Here is a 17,817-nt window from a genome sequence, read left to right as displayed (position 1 = left end):
TCTTTGGCTAATTATGTGAATAGATGAGCTGACAGAACTCAGCACTCTCCCAGGAGAGCCCAAGGGTCACAGATCCTCAGCCAGTCCTGACCAAGCGGGCCAGATGCCACCAAGCTCACAGCTTGCCACTTCCCCTCCTCTTCCAGTCACCCGAGCTTCTGCCAGAGCCCTTACCAATTTTGGGGGGTGGGCGGGGCGGTGAGGTGGGGGAATATTTTTGTTGTAGTTGATTAAATAATAGTTTCCTTTAATGACAAGATTCTCTGCCAAGTGTTAGAATTAAAAATCAAGTTACTAAACATAGAAGCCTAGATGTGTTTTTAAACAGCCACATGTCCTTTCGAAATATGTCATGATAAATCTGTGCATTACTTTTCTTGCAGATGTGCAGAGAAATATTGTTGCTGAATTTCCCATCCACTCAAGTATTCATTAATCTCTCCAAATCATCTCGCTAAAGACTTCTCTCTTTCTTCTTCGGCTCAAGCAGCTTGGCTTTTTAGTGGAGCACTGATGACATCACACTTACAAGTTTAATTTTCACGCAGGCCTGTTAGTTCCATTCTGCTCAACAGCTTCAGCTGCCCTCCTAACCTTACAGAGGTGCCTCACAACCCACACTCTGCTCATGCAGGATGGGCAAGGAAGCAGGGCAAAACCATCTCCCCCGGAGCCAGAGCCCACGACCTGTTGAAGGTGAGTCAATAACACTACACCCATATGCAAAGCAAGTTCATTATATGCTGTATGCTCTTCCCAGCCTTAGTCTTATATTGCAAATTTCACACATTTGCAGAAAATATTGTAAGGTCTCTATCCACCATTTCCACCTCATCGAGCCTCAGCAAGTCTCTAGCATTACCTTTCTCTCACACCATTACCTCCACTACAAATGAGCTGCTTTTGAGGTTCATGCGTCTCATCTTCCAAGGAATATTCTATTTCCTCTGTGTGCCTCAAAGACCCCTAGCTTTTTTAAATGCTTATGAAGTTCCCTCTGCTAGGAGAAATAATGGGATCTATAGTATTACATTAAGTGAGGTATTTAATTTCTAGCCCTTTAGGGATAACTAAAGGATAACAAAACAAAATTTGCTAACAAAGGAGCTCAGAAAAAGCAATAAATAAATAAAAGCGAATTGATAGGGATGTGTGATTTCATTTCTCTTATTGGCATGGCTGCTTTTGGTTAGTAGATTTGACTTTCAGCATTGTAAAATGTTAAGTCTACTTCAGTTGGCATTGAAAAAAATACACATCATAACATTTATCAGTCTTTGGAGAAAATAAAATGAAGAAAAAATGTTGCCATACAAATGCCTTAGTAACTCAACACTTGAAGTGGAGTTTGCTTTATCAGTCATGCATTATCAAACTATGCACGTTTCTTTCTGTTGTGTTGTACTGCTGGATATATAAGATCACAGGATTAAAGTTGGGAAGGACCAAAGAGGTCTAATCCACTTTACTTTAGACATTGTTATTATCTCTATGTAACATATGACTATTTTTTTAAAAAGCTTAAGAATGTTTTAAAAGAAGAGGTGATTTTGCCCCAGTCCACATAGCTAGTTTATGCTTGAGCTGTGAAATTTGAACACTAGTTCGTAGCTAGTGTTTTTGACTCTCTTGTTATATATTATCATCTGTAAATGTAGGCATACACATACGCACTCATACGCACACATACTCTTTGGCATTTATCCTTCTTAGTCATCAATGGATAATGTGTATTATGTTGTATTTTGCCTACCATGCTGACAATAATTAAAAATAACAGCACTGAGGATTAGGAAGTTAGAGATATTTGAATTCTTAAATGTTCTTAGTGGTGCATTTCAATTATGGGGAAAATGTGACACTCCATGTTGAATGCTTAAAGAATTATCACTATATCCGTCTGCCTATTTGGCTGGTCCTGGCAGGAAATAGTTGACTCATACAGAAGATGTAAATGAAGAGGGATTAATGAATGTGCTTGTTACAGAGGTGTGGCTACGGTAAGAAGCATTTAGAGACCAGCTACATGGGGAAGCCATCCCCACCTCTAGGACAACAGGGGTAAGTCTGTGACTGAAGAGACCCAAGGATAAAGGAAAACGGAAAGAATTAAAATACAGAACCCAGCCATTGTCAGGCCAGAGGAGGGTCAGGAGGAGATGGGGACAATGGAGAATGAATGCCCCAATTTTTCTCTCCTCCCACCAGCTGATCTGCCAGGGCCAGTGCTTCACATTGGACAAAACCAATGGAAAGCCAGAATCCCAAGTGGTGAAGCTTATGACAGTGACTCTCCCTGGGCACCAGGCATGACAGGGAAGGGTAGCAGATGAATTTTAGGGGGCAGTCAAGAGAAACAAAGAATAACCAGTACATTTACCAAGCCATTCACCAAGTACAAAAGTGTACGCACAAAATGTTAATTGCAATGTTATTTGTAGATGTTAGATATTGCAAATAATGTAAATAGCAGTAGGGTACTACAGAAACCACTTTTAGATGTGACCCATAGGTTTTTGATTGAAAATTAGGAAATTATTTAAAAAGCATCCTATAAAGAATATTTATGGAGATGGACATATTCATGCAATGTTAAGAAGGCCATAAAACATGTAAATAGTTTAATATATGCACACATATGTGTATGTTGATTTATATGTGTAACTACATATTTGTAGTACGGTTTACATCGAAACTAATTTGAGAGAGACCTAAAATGAGGAATTACAATAAGGTTCTAATCAGAATGAACTAACCTATAAGAGAGTGATATTCTTCCTTAAGAAATTTTAAGTATTATTTGTTCTCTTTCAAGGTCAACTAGATTCATGGGGCAGAATGGGGTGGGGTGTTTATATTGAAATGGATGTGACATTATGATTTCACAAACATTGCATTTATTTCATATAAGAATAAACTTAAGCTATTAAGATAAACAGAGTATGGATTTCCTTTAGGCCAAGGTCAGTTGGTAGGGGAACATTTGACTAATAATCCCAGTTACAAAGTATTTAAAAAAAAACAGTGTTGACTGATGGACAGTGACTGCAATGAGGTATGGGGGGGGGCTCGATAATATGGGTGAATGTAGTAACCACATTGTTTTTCATATGAAAACTTCTTAATATTGTATTTCAATAATACCTTAATAAAAAATTTAAAAAACATTAAAAAAATACAGTGTTGATTATTGTCAAAATCAGTTAAGACAAGTGAAAATCTTGCAATGCAGATTTATTACTCATCATTATAGCACATTGGTACCTGCAGCTTCTGACTTTTATCTACCCTATTTTCCCTTCCTATTTGTCTGAATTTTAGTTAAAAAACATGACTTTTTTCAACTGGTAACTATAGCTAAACTAGGAGGATCCTAGGTGATTTTGCACTGAAAAAAATGTACATTCTCTACAATTCAATGTCATCTTATAAGCCTCTAGAGCATTTCATTACCTGAATTCTCAGATCTCCTCATGTATAGATAGATATTTATTCTTCAGGGATCAGATTCTTTCATGTAAACTTTCATTTGGATTTAAACATCAGAAGTGTGAGAAATGTATTGTTTGGACTAGTCTAAGAGAGTAGACTCAATATATTACTTCATAATTTCCTGAATAATCGCCTATTTTAGTATAGGACTAATGGTAACCTTTTTTAGTTAAGAAAAAGTAAAGGAGGCATAACTGGAAAGAAAATAAGCAACAAGATATATCAACACTGTAGCAATATTGGAAAAATGAGACATGTTCCCCAAAATGTAAGTGCTCAGCCATCCAACCAAACAAAAACTAGATGACTGCCATATCAAAGAGAATCATTATAGAGGGAAAGAAAAATGACATCAAAATATAAATATTGACCAAATGGTGATATTTGGAAGGTAACAAAGGATAACAGGCAAAGAAAATGCAAAAATTTGACACTTTTAAAAACAAAAAAACAAATAAGGGAAACTAGAAAAGAGCTGTAAAATCAGTCAACAATAGTATTAATGATGTATGCTCCCATTGGGTGGAAATTGTATGTTTTATTATTCAACTTCTATCATGGCTGCTTCACCAGAATTTCTCATAATAATTTCTGTTTATTGACATCTGCAAGTTGCTTACTTTCCTGGCATAAATTCCTATCTATAAACAGTCAATACACAGATCCTAGAGCACTCTCTTAAATGTTTGCATAGTGTCGTAATCAACTTCAAAGACTAAAATATCATGTGCACATTTAGATCACAGGAGCCATGTGAACAAGGCTCTAACTATATTGCACAAACAAACAAACAAACGGAGGGCCAGAGAAAGAGAATGTATGTCCATGAACCAAGAGAGAAAGGCAGAAAGTCATGATTGCTTCGGTTTTCCCAGGCCATAGACTCATGGAGACAGGGAAACTGTGAATGAGTTGGCTAAAAAGAATGTCATTTTTAACAAATCTTTGAAGGAGAGTAGCAAATAATGTCAAACACTGGAAATCCACCAGGACCAGGTGGACGAGAAATGTGCAGATGTCTGTCCCATCACCATGGCTCGCCTCACATTGTTTTCCTCTGCTTTTTGCCTTACTTTGTCTCTCGCTCCCCTTTTCTCATTCTCTCTCTCTCTCATTCTCTTTCTCGAATTGTCATAATATCTCTAATGACACCTGTTTTGATTTTTATTTCCTTCTCTTCCATAACAGGGAAATCTTAAGGTAAACTTTTATATAATTTAAAATGTATTATAAATAATCAAATTGATGTTTATTTGAATATTATCTTCAACTATAGCCATACCGGATATAGGATGATGGGTTTTATTAACCAAAGTGGAAACTTAAAGACCCCTGGGTGAAAAACAATAAAGCCTAATTCTGTTTGTTCATTTATATTTTAAATGCCAAATTCTTTCTCATTTATTGTACAGCGTCTCCAGAAGGCAATGTGGTATAGTAAGTCAAGCCCATAGGCTTTAGGGCCAACTGCCCAGATCTGCCTGTCCAGGCTCCACCACTTACTGGATATCATTAACCTTGAGCATGTTAACATGTCAGTCAGTTCCTCAGTTTTTTTTCCTGTGTAATGGGGATAATAAGGTAGTGGTAAAGATAACATGAGCTAATATTTTTAAAGTTTTGGAATGGTTCCTGGCTCTTAGGAAGTGCTGTATGTATCTGCTAAATAATGAATGAAGAACCTTATTAACTCCATGGAATTTAGCTTGGTAGCTAACGAGCTTCTGAGCAGCCAACATAGATACCACTAATTATGCTGAATTTCACATCAAAGGCTGAAACAATGAAAAATATGCTTGTTACTGAGAGTATACTGAGTCATATTACTGAAATAACAACCTTCATTCCATCTTTCAGAAGCTCTTGAAGTGGTTATACATTGGAATAAAACTAGTCACTTTGGCAGCCATTTGATAAATAGTTTCTTCCTTTCCAATCACTTTCATTCGGAAAATAATTGGGAGATTTAAACTGCAAGAGAATCTGCCTTTTGGTTCCAGTGTTTTCAAGGTGCATAACTACAAGACAACTTCGGTTCTGGGCAAAGCCCAACATCACGGTGATGAAAAAGCAGCCAACCCCAGCCGGCACAGTACTATTTAAACAAAAATTGTATAATACTTTCTGAAACAAAGGTCAGAGATAATACAGGCTGGTAAAACACACAATTTCAAAAAAAAATCTATACAATGCCTTAACTCTAATGTAAGTGGAAACTATAATAAAATGATGTATAATAAGTTACATGCATTTCTCCATATTAATACTCGAGCAAAATTGGAATAATCGTGACGTTTGTGAAACCTCGTGCCTATGCAGAATTACTATGACTGGAGGAATTGCACATGCAGTTTGTATTCCTTAGTCCCAGTTTTTCCCAAGTGGTGTTTCCATGTTGGACCAAATATTCTGAGATGTTATTCTGATAAGACAGATATTGTGAGATGACAGATAATGTTAAGTAAAGTTCTTGTGGAAGAAAACACACATAACAAAATTATCTCTCATTATACACTGTAGTTGTATTTCTGGAAAATTCAGTGTATTTTAAAAGCATGCAGAGAATTATGTGAATTAATTGTAAAACTAATTTAGGCTCCAGGCTTAGTAATTATAAATCAATGTCCCACTGTACAGTGAGTGTACAATGCATAAAGCATGACATCCCTCATTCACTAGGTGCAGAAACCATTCACAATATCGTAACCACCAATGAGCACTTCAATTTCCATAATTCTCCATAGAAGTGGTATCTCTGTTATTGAGAACCACTATTTCAGACTATGGGGCTATAGAAAAGATGTAAACATTTTACTGAAGAATAACATACCTTTAAAAAGAGAAAAAGTATAGTTAAATAGCTTGATGAATTTTTACAATGTGAAGATACTCTATTTACAAGTGTTAAGAGACTTTAGAAAGGTCTACATTCGAAATATAAAAAGGAAAGAGGTTATTGTTGAAGCTCTGAGAATGGTTAAAATTTTGAAGGAAGAAACTCGATATTCATCTGTTTTTATAGATGACTACTGTGCACTAATGGGATTCCACATAAAAAGGGTTCTAGAATGGCCTCTAGAGACTGCAGATGGGTTAACTTCATTTTCATATTCCTATACTTGCAATCTGGTGCAAGCTATAAGAAAGGTCAGCTTCATTGAATACTTAACCAAATATGACATATTTCAGGAAAGGCAATGGAGTTCCTGCCCATGGATGCCATGCCTGACTACTCAACTAAGTGACACAGCTTAGCTCTTGTTTCATTCGATTCTCATTCTTATACATCAAGAGAAATATGAAAGGTGGAAGAGAGAATTCAACGAAACTGTCTTTAGAATGCAGGATTGAACTTGTGTCATTTTTTTAACTTATCCATGTGCAGGTACAAATCTGTTTCTCCCTGTATTCATTTACGAGGTCTGCCATTGCAAAACACCACAGTCTGGGTAGCATAAAGAACAGAAATTTATTTTCTCACAATCCTGAAGATTTGAAGTCTGATATCAAGGTGCTGGCTTAATCAGTTTCTTCTGAGACTATCTCTATGGCTTGTAGACAGCCATCTTCTCCCTATGCCTTCATGTGGTCTCCTCTGTGGACCTTTCTGTGTCCAAATTTCCTCTCCTTGTAAGGACACTAGTCATAGGGGCTAGGGCCCTCCTTTTGAGTGAATTACTTCTTTAAAGACCCTATCTCTAAATACAGTCACAAATTTGAGGTACTGGGTGGGGGTAAGGATTTCAACATAAGAATTTTGAAGAGACCCAGTTCAGCCCAGAGCACTACCTACTTGTGGTTGCTATAAAGTATCATTCTAGATAAACTATCTAAGATAGCACAATTCCCCAACAAGGAATTTTCCAACCTAGGAAGGTAAATATGTGCCAGGCTGAGATGGGTGCGATTCCATGCTGCTGCTTTGCAACCCAAACGCTCACTCCTCCAACCTATGGGTCCTTTTCCTCTGGAGTCGTATGATCGAGTCTGAAGGTCTATTTGTAAGTAAAGGGCATTTAAGGTGACATTTCTCTCCCATCTAGAGGCACCCTCACCATTTTTTAAATTCATGCTCATGTTCACTTGGGATGTCAGTAATGACCAAAAAAACTGCCTTTTCTTATTTGCAATTTCCATGTGCACACTTGGGGCTGGAAGGGAGACATCACCCGAAATGTCTAGGTAAAGGCAGTTTCATTTGTCCAGTGCTGAAGCATGGAAAATGGTCGAAGTGCATCCAGATAGAGGGAGGACAGGAAAGTTAATAAAGCAAAGTTCACAGAGGTTACCCTGAAATGAGTTCAATTCATTCTTTCTTATCTTTCAAAACAAGCCACTGGCCACTCTGTCTCAATCACCTTTGCTTCCTCCCCCTGTCCAGTTTACTTCTAAATATCAGGGTGCCCTAAGGCTCTATTCTTAGATGCCTTCCTTTCTCAGTCTTCACATTCTTCCCAGGCAATTTTATGTAACTTATTTCCATCCCTGATTTATATCTTAAATTACAGATAAGACATGTATCTACATACCCGATATCCAAACTTGACTTTCTCATAGGCATTATGAGTTTTAATTGTCCAAAAAAGAATGATTATTTTCACTCCAGATCTTCTACTCCAGTCTTTCTCAATTCAGTAAATGGTACCATTTTGCATTCAGTTACCTAATAAAAAATTTAAAGTAAATACATAAATGCATAATGGCAGACACACTTGATTTCATCTTCTATTCTGTCTGATCCATTAATAGGTTCCATTGACCTGAACTCCAAAATGTTATCCAAAACATCCATTTCTCTCCATCTTCCTTAGAGTTATAGCAATTCAAGCTACCATTATCTCTTTTGACTTCCCAACAGCTTTCTAATTGACTTCTCTCCTTCCTATCCTGGCACCCTACCTGGCTCCTATCTATCTTGAAGACATCATCTTATTTCCTGCTTGCTCATTGGCCTCTAACCAAAATGAGCTCTCATGTTACAATTATACTAAATGCATTTCCACTTCAGAGCTTTGCAGCTTTGCACAGGCTACTCCCTTCAAAAAAAATTTTTTTTCTCTTCTTTCACATCTTCAAATGATTGATATTTTCTTGTTCTTTGGGTCTCAACTTAAAAAATAATCACCCCCCACAAGAAGTCTTTATTAATTACTCAATCTGTGGACTGCCTTACCAGACTCTGAGTCACATTAATTTTGATTTTAACTGATCATTTATCACTGCATAATATTTCATCCCACCCAATTATAATGTTGGCCTAGGAGATCAGTCATCTTAATGGTCTTGTCCATTGCTCTATGTTCAACACCTAGAACAATGCCAAATTCGTGGAAGGAAGTCACTAAATACTTGTGGATTGAAACCAATGAATGAATGAAGCTACACTTGAGATATTTGCATCACTCATTTTACCTGACATTCTTTTCACCAAACAGTTGAATAAAAATGGAAATAGCATTTCTAAAGTGAAAGGAGAATGATTTACATGTATTTTATGGGCCTTAAAGGAAATGTGCTTAAAGGAAAAAAAGGAAATAGCCTCCATGTTGCCAGTTCTTAAACTGCCCAGATATTAACATTTAGAGATTAAAAACAAGTGTCAGTTCTCTTAGTAACATTCTTCTATTCAGAAAAACTTGTTATCTAAATTATGAAATTATTTTTCTTGACATTAATTAAATTTAGTTTTATTTCAATGTAAATAATAGAACTTAAAAATATTTTTTTCCTGGTGTAGGGGCTAGTTATGGTAAAGATTTCTTTCTGGTGAAACAGAGGTAACAGAATTTAACTGAATAGTGGGTTAGTGATGCATTTTAGATTAATCAGGTATTATTTTCTTTCCTTCATGTTTTTAAATACCTATGTCCTTTAGTAGTCTTTCCAGTAAGAGCATAGGAAGGAATGCCTCCATTTTTTTTTTTCTAAAACCAATTTTTTTTACTTTGCTCTTAATCTCATACTCTGCTATAATACTATGGACCATAAATTAAGCATTTTTTTAATTTTTTACTTCTTAGCTTTAATTTCTTTTCTTTCTCTGATTGTTTCTCTAAGGATTTAAAAAAATAATTATAAGTGCTATTGAAAATTATATTTTGGTATTCATTTAAGCATCAATATCTTTGAAACCTTCCTATAATGTTTTAATAAATGTTACATGGAAGCTAACTGATCAATCTGTATTCACAGAACTATGTGAAAAAGAAAATAGTATGAAGTATTTGGATTTGATATATTTCTCATTATGTCTAAAACTGACATTGTTATTTGGGGGAAATTAAACAGTTATAAGGTACTTTTTCCTTGACTCGGTTTTAATGTTGATTTTAGGTACTTAATATTATAAACACTGTGAAATATGAGCTAGAGGTCTAAATTCAGGAATAGAAGGTTTAAAACTTGGTCTTTTACAAACTGTTTTATGCTCTGATGATATTTTGTCTACTTGGGACTTTTTTTGGTATTTACTATTGTTTTTTCTTCTAAAATGAGAAATGGAATATTGCCATGTTCTTAAGTTTCTTCAGACTTTAAGCAATTCCTGGGCAATGGAGGACGGCTAAAGGCAAGCATTCAGATAACAGTCTTCAGCAGGGTAAGTGAGCAAAAACTACATGATGGCTGAAGGTATCTGGGTAACTTTCCCCTTCACTTTGCATAGAGAAAGTAAAAGATTTGTTTTGTTTCTTTTTTCCTGTAAATAAAGACCGTATGCAATGTGGTCTTTGAAGTCAAATAAGGATCAAAAGTTATTTAATTTCTCTCTGTATATTCTTTCTAGGGTAGTCTGGAGTAGATAATAAGTTTGTTAATTTTTATAAGGCAATTTTTTACTGTTTTGTGTAATCTTCAAATGTAGTGATTAGAGAAGAATTCAGTTGAGAAACTGAATTTGAGAACTGAATTAATGAGAATGCTTTCCACAGAGAATTCTGAATCTATGTGGAATATGCTTTCACTAAGTATATATTTTGAAAGATCTTTCCCAGAGTTTAAGGGGAATACATTGCATTACTGATTTCCACCAACAAAGGCAGTAAAGATTGGTCCAGTTTTGAAATTTGAATTTAGTTTTATGAAATCCCATTTTATATTCAAATGGGCACATTGGGAATATTCTGGGCAACAGTTCTGTGAACTGTAAAAGCATGTATTTTTTTGCATTTGTTAAATTATAATGTTCAAATCCCTCCCAACTCACAGTTTAGGTGAAACATATTCAAGTGGGAATAGTGTCAATGTTATTTTCCCAGGACAAACTCCATCATATGACACTTCTCTTCTTTTACCTAATCCTCCACTTCTCTTGAATCATAAATAACAAGAAAATCCCCATAAAGGATGTCAGATTGGATGAGGAGGAAAGGTTGGAACAGGTCACATTGTTTATTTGATGTAATGATGGTGGTTGGAAGGGAAGGTGGAGAGAGGGAGCATGTGGTCCCAAGACTAATTTCACACAACAGCTGTGGGTTTTTGTGAGATCACCAGATAGCTTGTTACTATTTCAGTTTAATTTTTTATGTGTTCAGCCTCCTCTTTTTTTTCCTTAAAAAATTTTAAGTACTTTTTTATCTCCTTCACCTATTTCATCCATCCCCCCACTGTCCTCCTATAGGGGAACCACCAGTCTGTTTTCTGTGTTTATAAGTCTATTTCTGTTTTGTTTGTTTGTTCATTTGTTTTGTATTTTAGATTCCACACAGAAGTGAAATCATAGAGCATTTGCCTTTCTCCACCTGGCTTATTTCATTTAGCACAATACCCTCTAAGCCCATCCAGATTGCTGCAAATGGCAAGATTTCATTCTTTTTATGGATAATATTCCATTGTGTATATGTGCCACATCTTCTTTACCATTCATCTGTTGATGGACACTTAAGTTGCTTCCATATCTTGGCTATTGTAAATAATGCTGCAGTGAACATCCTCTTCTTTAAGCAGGCACTGGACAATCATCAGAGTTGACCATCTTAGCCAAGGTCATCATATTAGGCCAAAGTTGATTATCTTAGGGTAAAGTTATCCTCTTAATTTTCCTCTCAGAATACCAACATCAAGAAGAAGAACAAACACTAGAAAAGTCCTCACATTTCTTTCATCAATAAAATTGAGAGAATTCTAAGATGTTTTGATCACATGTGTTAACTCATAACTCTAAAGATTCGGAGCAAGAGCTACATTTTAACCAACCAAGAATACCTTTTGCATGTCTACTAAATGTAAATTTAAGTCATTGCCAACTCAATCCATCCCTTTCTGTCTTCTGGTGGAATTTAAGTAATGAACTCTGGCAGAAAAGAGAACAGAAAAGCATCCTTTGAACCCAACCTCCTAGTAACTCTCCACACTGTGAATGTGAATGACACTTCCGCAGCACATAAATTTAAACAGCAATATGATGAAAGCTCCCCTCACTATGTCTAAACATTTCAAATAGTAAAAAATGACCACTGTTATGTTTTGAATGTGTTAACATGGATGATAGTGTTTTTTATTCCAAGATTACATAACTATGAAAATTGGAGAGTACTTAAGCACTGGCATATAAAATTGCTTCTTATTTATTAAATATGAGGTACTTTATGAAGATTATCCCTAAAATGAGAATAATATGCATAGCCTTATAAAAATTCTTTTGTCCCTTTCTTCCCAAAATAAAACTTAAATTACCTCTGAAAATTAAAGTTTTAGCTCATTTATTTCAGTGACTGCCACTATGGAAGTCCGTAAATGATTTTTATTCTCTACTGGAGATTTGAAGATGAAGGACAAAGGATGCAGAAACCCGAGGAATGAAAATGTCAACAGGTCATCCATAACCTTCACAGAAACAACCAAGTTTAGCCTATCGTTGGTGACTGGAAGTCAAAATAAATGGGCATTGCCTTCTGTGTTTATGAAAATGAGATAAATTGAAAATATTAAAACTGGCATATATATGATATGATTTGAAGTTACTTGTGAGGGAGATAGAGTCTCAATCTTCCTTGAGTAGCTACAGAGTCTCAAAAGATATAAGCAGAAACAATGCTAAATAGTCAAGTAATTGTTTACTATCATCTAGTACTATTTCTTGGTCACTGGAATTTTACCACTCCGACCAAAAAGAAAAAAGAAAAGAAAAAGAACACCAAATGATGAATGAAACTGAAAGATCCACTTATGTCAAAGATCTCCCACCTCGGGGCATTTTGCCCCTCTGATGCAACCTATTCCCATCTGGTCCTTTTAAGGGAGTGCAGTTACCTTCCAAAGAGTAAGCAACTGCAGTCTCAACTTGTTGTGTGTGCCCTAAGGGATTAAGAGGGTGAAAGGAAGACCAGGAGAAAACAAACTTAAAAGAACAACCCACTAATTCTGAAATCAGAAAGAATTCCAACTTCAGAACATCAATTATAGTATATGCAGTTAAAACGAGGGATTGCATTATCAAATTCATGAATCATCAAAGAAGATTCAATTATGTCCATCTATTCAACATAGTAAGGCAGGTATGTAAACTAATATATATTAGAAATATTGTTGAGCAAGATATAAATGGAAAAATCCATCCTTCCCATTCCTGGTTACATGCTAATCAAGCCAATAGTTGAAAAGACCAAGATACCATTAATTATTATATTATCACATAAACTACCTTGGGTATCATTAAATTATAATACCACAGATATTTGAATGTCAGTAGAATTGCTATAATAGGAGAACTTTAATATTTATATATTCAAATGAAAAACATCTTTAAAAAGAATTAGCCATGTTTATACTGAAGCATGTAGTTAAAGCTATCTCTGAAGTTCATTTTACAACACAGATCAAACTGAAATAGAATTTATTCTTGGTTTTATGTAAGTGATATAAAAGACAAATCCAGGTTCCATAATTTTCTTCAACTCTGCATAAGTAAAAGAGGCCTTACCATTTCCAATTGCCTGATGAAACATTGCATCCTTACAGGAAATTAGGAACATTATGAACTAGCTTTAAATGTTTTGGCAGTAATTACGTAAACTAGCTTAAAATGTTTAGGCAGTAATTATCACCTCCAAGCTTGCTACACTCAATACCTTCACCACTGCAAATTGAGGACATAATAAATAAATTGTAGAGAGATTTAAGTCAACCCAGCTTCCTAGATGGAGTGAAAAAGAATATTCTTAGTAATCTTTAGTTTCAAGTCAGTAATGTCAACTCCTACAATTTGAACAATGAGTGTTTCTTTGTCCTTTTGTTTGTTTTGTTTTTAAAATGTTTGTTTTGTTCTCCTGCAGAACAATATGACCTGTTTGCTATATTATGTTCCCTGGTCTAATTTGACTAACTAGTTCAATCTAACACCTGGATTGGTTTTTGGATGCTACCTGATGCCGTTCAACTTTGTCAGTAGGCCTGGCTTTATCAAAAACCAGTAAGAGGAAAATGGAAAATGAAAGTCCAAGAAATACTTAACGAAATCTTTGAGGTTCTTAGATTTTGGGCTTGATTCAACAAGTAGGTAGCATATAATACAACATGCAGAGAAGTAATTTAATATGGAAACCATCTCCTAAATTGGGGTGTTTAGAATTTATATGCTGAAGATAGTTTTCTAAACCTCAATTTTGTTGATGTTACTGCTGCTGAAAACTTGGTTTTTGCATTCCCCAACAATCTGCACTCTCATTTGCGCTCTCCAACCTGATAAGTGTCCAGAGTGACATTAACAGTGAAAAATGAAGGGCCATCCAAGATCACTCTAGACTCCATGTCTCAGAAATGAGTTCATTTTTACTTGGAAAGAGAGTGAAAAACTAGTTAATATCCATATAATCTGGTTTGAGTATATGGTTCTTCACTGACACTTAAAATCTTCTGAGTGGAAGGGTTTTCTCTCTCTAAGTCAACTGAAGGTGCCATAGTAGACGTTAGCCTAGGAATAGCTTGAGGATGACGCAGACTTGAAACACTTTGACCAACCCAGGGGAAAAAAAATACAGTATGCATCTTCCGGCTGAACTGCATTCTAAATTTCCTTTGTCCATCAGCCCGCCAGCTGAATTGTCCTTGTAATTTCATTCCTCTCTGTGACCAGCCTATACTCGTGAATATTCCTTCTGTGGCTTCTACCCTTTCCTCAAAATACTGATTTAGAAAATGGATCACCATTGTTTTATACCTCTATTTACCTATTTTCTAGTGTCAATTGGGTACTATTACCTTAATGCTCAGAATAGTTGAAAACAACTAGCTCTTACTCGTTTAATTTCCAAAGATTATTTCCAAATCTTAAGAAGGGCTCTGATGTTTGCAAATATGATAGTTCACATTGCCCACAGCTTTCCTTATGCTTTTGTAGGTCTCACTTTTTCACAGTCCTCTCAAATTCCAAACGAACTTCTAAAATTTTATTTTGATATGCATTTTGTTCTTTCCCACTGTTTTAGCTTCAATTAATAAATTGCTCTTATGTATGTTCAGTTTCAACTAGTCTTTTCCAATAGATGGCTTGTTTTTCTATCCAAAATTTTCTGAATTATTTTGGAATGTGAATATATTGAGTCATGAACTTGGAATTCTGGGACTTCAGTTTAGAATTTTGGTATATTCATTTATATGATTAATAGTAATAATATTAAGAACTTTTTTTATGTGCCAGGTTTTTATTTAAGTTTTTTTTTAATTCTCAATATAATCTAATTGCATAGCTAGAAATCCTACTCTGATCTTATAAACAGAAAATTAAAGAATATAGTGTGTGAGATCTCACATATGTGCAGAGACAATGCACAAAGCCCAGGAACCAGACTCAACAGCCACTCTAAACTGCTTCCTTCATGATCACCTGATTCTTCCTAAATTCTGTGTGATTCTAACACTCAAAAGCAATCCACTTAATATCATTCTAGTTTGTTAATTTTTTTCTCTTTTTTGGGAAATATTATTGTTTCTTAGGTATAACTTTTATTTCTTAAGGTTCTTTTTGGCAAACCATTTCTAGCTACTTTACTATCGCATATAAATAAAATTCTATATTAAAAATAAAACAGACTTCCACAAATATTTAACTTGCTTAAAAAGTTGTTTGTATCTACATTCATTTCTAAGTAATTATAGCTTGGCTGTCATTCCTTTATGCAACTGGGTAAAGGTAAAAGTTTATAGCCAAGAAGTTACAGGCATATGCTAAGCCTTTCTTCTCTTCTGCTTTTGTTCATTAACTTTTTTTCTTGATCCTTCCCTCTCTTCTTGAGAATTATGATTTGATTTGAAATAGCAATGTTTTAAGAGAAATGATAAGCCAGTAAGAATATGTCAATTCTAAGACTATTCTCCCTCCATCTTTTAATTCATCATACTAATAGAAAATTAGCACCCATTTTGATATCCAAAGCATATGATTTTTAGTTATATACTGTATTCTGTAATTCCTTGTCTAAAAGATAAATGGAATATTTTATTTTTGGAAATTATGTAATTTTTCTGGGGACACTTATTTGAAATTTTATTTTCCTTAATCTGTGAGATAATCAAATAATGGGAGATTTTTAAAAGTAATCACTACATAAATTTTACATAGATTTGCCAGATTAAAGCTCTAAAATCCATGCAAAAAGGTAGTTTTTAACCATAGTTCTGAAAGCCAATTATTCTGAGTTATGTGATTCACATATATGCATGTTAGACTATAATCAAAAGAAAGCTGGGTGTCTAGAATATGCAGAATGTAATAAAGATTACGATGAGGTTCTATGTTCTAAATATTACTAGTTAGTTTAACCATCTCATTTCCTAGTTTCTAAAGTTGATTGTTAATTTCAACGATGTTTTATACATGCTTTGAGACCACCTTTTTCTAACTCTATCCTTTCCATTAATATTAAACAATGTAAACATGAATTGTTTCTAAACAAATATCTTCAGAGAGTTTAGTCCAAATAACACTCGTTGTCAGGCATTTCTCTGAGACCTGTAAAAAAGACTGGGATTTTGGAAGCAGTTTTAGTTTATGCCATCTTCCTCAATCAAGCTTTCACACAATTAATATTTGATTATGATGTGAAGTATCTCACTGTGCTGGGGGCCAATTAGCCATGCCAAAGGCTCAGACTGCAGGTGGATTTCCTCTGTACCAGAGGCTCTCCTGTAAGTCTTGACCTCATTCTGCTCTTTCTTACATGAGAATGCACCCCAGACAGATCCTATACCTCCAAAAACCAGGTGGTCAGTTCTTCTTGGAGTGTGCAATCAGACTAGCAAGTGTTTATTTTTAAACGCATGGTTTTCTGAGGGAATTCACCGAGTTCTGGGCACAGTTGAACAGCCGGCTTTCCGGAAGGAACTTCCACTCCAAGGTCCTTACTCAGAGATATACCAATGTTTCTCTACTTATTGAAATGCCCTGAATTTTCTCAGTGCTTCATTCAATATAGTCACTTCAAAGTGTTATTGAAACCAAAATACTCTCTTTTTGTCATCTAAGTTCCAAAATTTGGAGAGGACTTTTGAGATAATTTGCCAGATCATTTGAGATAATGACAGATCATTTGCATATCTCTAGAATGATGATGATGATACTTATAGGTTCTATTTTTGAAGCTATTCATTTTTTAAAGACTATATGAAGCTACTAGAATAAGTACCCAGTCGACACTCACTTGAATAGATGTTAGTGTAAACGTGATACTTAATTTTATCTCTGTATTCAACCATTGGCTACCAACTCAGAGGGCAAAAGTTTTATCTGTCTTGCTCAGAGGTAAATCCTAGTACCCCATACAATGTCCATCTCAATAATAGTAAATACTCAATAAAAATTGGATGTTTAATTGAATGATGACTATATTGCTAGTGATGGAACAATTCATTCTCAATTCTGGTGTCATGTTAACAAAACAAAAATGAGTCCAGTAATTTTTGTTGAAGAAAAGAGGATGTGAGTGGTGGGAAACAGAGAATGTCTATCCTTTCTTATTTTATATTACTCCGCTTCCAAAATAATGCAATTTGCCAATCTTCTCTCACCACCATGCTTATGTTTTCTCTTTGTGTGTCTTTGGTCCACTTAGTTTTCCTAGTCTCAAGTTTTGATTGACCTTATATATCCAACTAAAGAAACATATTTTGGATCATCATATACTGTCTTCAATTATTTGCAAATACAGTGCAATGTACATACTGATACTGAATTAACTCTTCAGAACAAGACAGCACAAGTTTACTATATCTAACAGACATGTGGTGAGAATAGCACGGAAGTCCATTTGGTTGGCTTATCAGTTTTATAGGATCTTGAATATTGAGCAGGCCAAACAGGCTTAGTACTTCCTTCCTACTCCCTAATAG

This window comes from Manis javanica, chromosome 6, assembly GCF_040802235.1.
Source record: "Manis javanica isolate MJ-LG chromosome 6, MJ_LKY, whole genome shotgun sequence".
Classification (NCBI taxonomy): Eukaryota; Metazoa; Chordata; class Mammalia; order Pholidota; family Manidae; genus Manis; species Manis javanica.
This window is presented reverse-complemented; position numbering follows the sequence as displayed.